Source organism: Aplysia californica, unplaced genomic scaffold (assembly GCF_000002075.1).
Source record: "Aplysia californica isolate F4 #8 unplaced genomic scaffold, AplCal3.0 scaffold00794, whole genome shotgun sequence".
Lineage (NCBI taxonomy): Eukaryota > Metazoa > Mollusca > Gastropoda > Aplysiida > Aplysiidae > Aplysia > Aplysia californica.
Window position 1 is genome coordinate 54,826 of NW_004798064.1, and position 4,696 is coordinate 59,521.

The 4,696-nt window shown below is 41.1% G+C and overlaps 1 protein-coding gene across 1 annotated transcript in view; it reads left to right on the top strand.

The window, feature by feature from the left end:
- The window catches only part of LOC101848079, a 9,045-nt gene that overhangs the window by 946 nt on the left and 3,403 nt on the right, over positions 1–4,696 (top strand). The window lies entirely within an intron of this gene.

Consider the following 4,696-nt stretch of genomic DNA (forward strand, 5'->3'; position numbering starts at 1 on the left):
GAGAGAGAGAGAGAGAGAGAGAGAGAGAGAGAGAGAGGGAGATGGGGATTTTTTTAGGGGGCGGAAAAGGTGGAGGATTTACTAGCTGTCATCGGTAGGGTAGTCTTCATCCCTTGCCAGATATCTTGAGCGTGATACCCACCAATTTTCTGTCGCCAGTTAGACTACTTTCAACCAATGCATAGGGCTTGGAGTGGCTTTAAATTTGTTTCAAGGTCGTAATCAAAAGCAAGCGGCCATTCGGGGTACCGGTAACAGAGAATTTGGACATGCACCGTGTTTTTGAAGATTAAAGACTGGTTGCCTCAGATCTTTTAAAAAATAAAATCGAAGTTACAAAATGTATTAATCGGGCTGGTAAAAACTAGCTTATAAGGTGAGATGCGAAACAAATTTTTCACTCTAACTCGTTTATTCTTTTTGAATGTAGGTCTTTTAACGCCTACCAACGCTCTACTGGGCACAGTAGGATACAATAATAGCAGCAGTAAAACCGAAAAAAATGTACTTGATAAAAATGTCTCCCCACTCGGGAATTGAACTCGGGTCTTCTGCATGGTATCCTAACTCAAGAAATGCAGACGAAACATACGTGTCTGGCAACCTTATGAGATGGGAGGTAAAACAGAATATTACATACTAGTTGCATAGCAAAGTTTTAAAGCTGGACTGGAGAGGGTTCGACCGAAAAACAAGGGGTGGGTGGAAGGGATGGATAGACTTTCGTAAAAAAAGAGCAGGAGGATAAGTGACATTAAGTGCTTATGTATAGCATGTAATTCCCCTTCTCCCCCCTTCCACACACACACGCACACACCAAACACACACTCTCACACACACACGCACGCACGCCACCCGCACGCACGCAAATACACACACACCAACACACACACACACACACACACACACACACACACACACACACACACACACACCACAAATTCACCCTGAGGGAATTGGAGGGGTGGGTGGAAGTTGAACAGGTTGAAGGAAGCTAAAATAAGAATGATCTGATGTTTACAAATAATTATATTTATATAATACTCCCATAATATCCTCAGATTTTTTTTTTGGAGTGTCGATACTTATTCACGTTTCCATTATCAATGATTTGTCTGGTACGAGTGAGACAATTGACATAGCCCCTCATAAAAAGACAGATGACAAAGAAAAATAGGAAGGAAAAAAACCCAGCGAAATAAAGAGAAGTAGACTCTAGGTGAAGCAAGGACAGAGGGAAGCAAAAATTTTAAAAATAAATGCCTTTAACTGCGCCGAAGAGGTGGTGTATTTAGTACGAGAGGTAAGGTATGCCTCTAGCGGGGTACTTGCGCTCTCTGTTGATGGGTCAGTTGAGGGCAACTAAGAATAATATCTTTTGGACCCACCACGGTTCGTTAGTCACACATCAAATTTTTGAGTGTTTGTATCGCTGATAGAGATAGTGAATCATGATGTTGTTTGTTTTAGTACGGTTTTACGGCGCTCGCAACTGCATAAGGTCACATGAGCGCCAAGGGGTGGATGTCAACTGAGAAGTCCAAACGGGGAATCAGGCTTACTCTGCACACCTCTCCAGCCTCTACAGCACATAGTCTGCTTCGGCTATCAAGGCACCCCGGAAATAGCAGTTCATAAGAGAGTGACAAACATACAAAAGAAGTAGAGAACAAATTAAATGACGATAGCAAGGATGAGGAAGGAAAAAGCAGCAGTTCCCCCTATGTTATTCCGGCACAGCATGAGCAAGACATTGATAAATCAGCCTATTTACAATTCTTCTGTGCATAAAAACATGTTAATGTCCCCCCTTTGGGAACGACCTAAAGACAATTTCAGTCAGTAGCACTGCTCTGGTGGGGGGCTTTATGATGTTGGCATTATTACTATTTAGCTGTGCGTGTAGAATGAAAAAAAAATAGTATGTGTGTCACATCCTACAGGACAGACAGGCTAAACATAGGCCTGTGTGTGTGGGGGAGGGTTGGAGGAGGAGGGGGGTGGGGGCTAGAACAGAACAGTCAGAGTCTGGGATAAAAACTACAGCCCATAACAAATTGTTCGGCCACGCCGATCCACTCCCTGGGCCCCCGTTCAAAAGCACAATCACCTCTGCTATTCAGTTGGAGTTTTACAATGTAGGCTACATGACCTAAATGTGTGAAATTTTCCATCTCGTTTCTGAAATTTTCCTCTCTATCCCAGCATTCATAAACAAACACAGTCTTTATTCGAAATATACACAAAACCCCAGAAACAAAAACAAAAAAACTTCAAAAGACAGAAGACAAACAGACACACACACAAACATGCACTCACTCACTCACTCACACACGCACTCACACATACAAACAAGAATACACACAAACAAACAAACAAACAATCAAAACAATCTTACAGAAAAACCAAATAAAATAAAAGTGAATACAAAAGAAGGAAGGTCATGTCAAGACAACGCCAAGACTGCTTGTGATATTATGTGTGCATTCCTCCTGGCCTGACTGAAGAGAACAGAGCGTAAAATCCTCTAAATTAGCGAGTGTTCTGCACACCTCATTTCGTTCTGCAATTTCGTAATTTACCATATCTACGTCATGTCCTATTCCCCCCCCCCCGCCACCCCTGAGGACTATCTTGCTTTTTATACTATAGGCTTTTTATTGGAAGGTATTTTAAGATGCCCTTTTCCAATTCGAGTTTGACTTTGACACTGTAAAGCTACGTTAGTCTCCGTTGACATTTCGTAATATTGGGGCAATATTTTTTGGATAACCTTATATGGGTAATAGATCTATATAGCCTAAACAAGCACTCCCCCCCTCCAGGGGGTAAGCTTTTCTAGGCAAGCCTAGCCCACATATCCACCCCTCCGCTCCGAACCCTGGAGGTTTATAGGTTGCAACTTTATGTTTGTAATCTTGGTCTGTCTTCCTTGCATTGGCCTTTTCGTGTCACCGTCGCTAAGTACAATCTAGGCCAACTGAAGGCCAAACGCAGTGGAGTGAGGTGAACAAAAGTCTGAGCTTATCCTAGAAAATCTAATGTAGATCTAGAAAATCTAATGTAGGTCTAATATTAAAGACTCATATAGATCTAAAATTATGTCGGCTCTATCCATTTAACAGAAATTCACAAGGGTTCTTATGTCTGCTTTACAGCGAGGGGGAGTCAAAAAGTAATGCAAGTTGTTCATTATTTTGCACAATTTTGCCTCAAATTTAATAAAATTCAGCTCACAAGTACTTGCTGATATACTTTTGAACTCAAATTGTTAAAATTTAAGTTTCTTTAGTTTTGGCCCGAATGACGTCACATCAAAATGGCTACCCTCTTGGGGGTCTGTCAGAAGTAAAGAGCAGTGATTATATTCCTTGTTTTAGAAGGAGAATCCACCGATAACATCCAAAACGGACTTCAAAATGTTTACAAGGACCAAGCTCTAGATTTTGGCAATGCATATAGGTGGGTTAGGACGTATGTGCAATGAACAGGAAGAAGAGGAAGACGTGTCCATACGCCTATCAGAAAAGCATCGTTCAGAGGAGTCAGCAGAAAAATCATGGCAATTGTGTTTTATGACGTTCATAGGGTGCTTCTCACAGATTTGTTTCTTTTTTTTTACCACGAGGAGCAACTGTCAATTCTGAACCCTACATTGAAACATTGAAACGACGGAAAGCGAGAATTCGACGAGTCAGACCAAATTTGAACATGGAAAGAGTGTTTTTTCACCATGTCAATGCCCGCCAGCATTCGAGTGCCAGAACAAGGGAGATAATCACCCCGTTTATGTGGAAAACACTGCCCCACCCGATTTATTCTCCTGATTTAGCTCCTTTAGACCTCCACCTTTTCGGTCCTAGAAAAGAACCATTGAGAGGTCAACACTATTGAAACGATGGAGAAATCAGGACTGCTGTACCCCTACGACCAACCTGCTTAGTTTTACGCAGCTGGCATACGTGGACTTAGTAAAAGGTGGACAGTCGCTAATGAACGAAATGGAGACTATGTTGAGAAATAAAAATCCGATCATCAGTCTGATGCTCCCCTTCAATTTGAGGTATCATAGATTCAAGTGTGTTCTTTTTTCTTTAAGTTATAAACGAACTTTCATTACTTTTTTGACTCACCCTGGTAGTTTATGATTTAAATAATGGCGTACTGTTGTCACGCACAGGGACAGAAAACTAAACGGAAAGAGAAAGATGCAGTAATAGAGACAATGCCTATAATCTATTGCTCTCTGAATGTGGTTTCGTGAGTCTAAACACGACTCCGCGCATCGCTCCAATCTAAATCAACCGAATCATATAGATTGAAAACTGTATTCATTTCACTGAAATTCATAGGTGCTCTTAAGTATTTTTTTCCTGAATATCTAATCATACTATAATTTGAACACTAATAATGCACTGACGTCGGAGACAGAGACACAACAAAACTGATCTAAAAAGATGCTGAACTAGGAAAGCTAATTTAACTCTCAAACATTAGAGATCAGATACGTTTATGAATTCATACGTTCCATATCATGGAAATCCTGCTAGATCTAGATCTATAAAGAATTTTCATGATAATCGGCGTTATCAGCTAGAATAATATATGGGTCAACGATAGACCAGCTGGTCATGATATTAACAAACATAGTCTGCACGGAAACACCGCCTAATGAATGACAATGCCACGGTCGTGC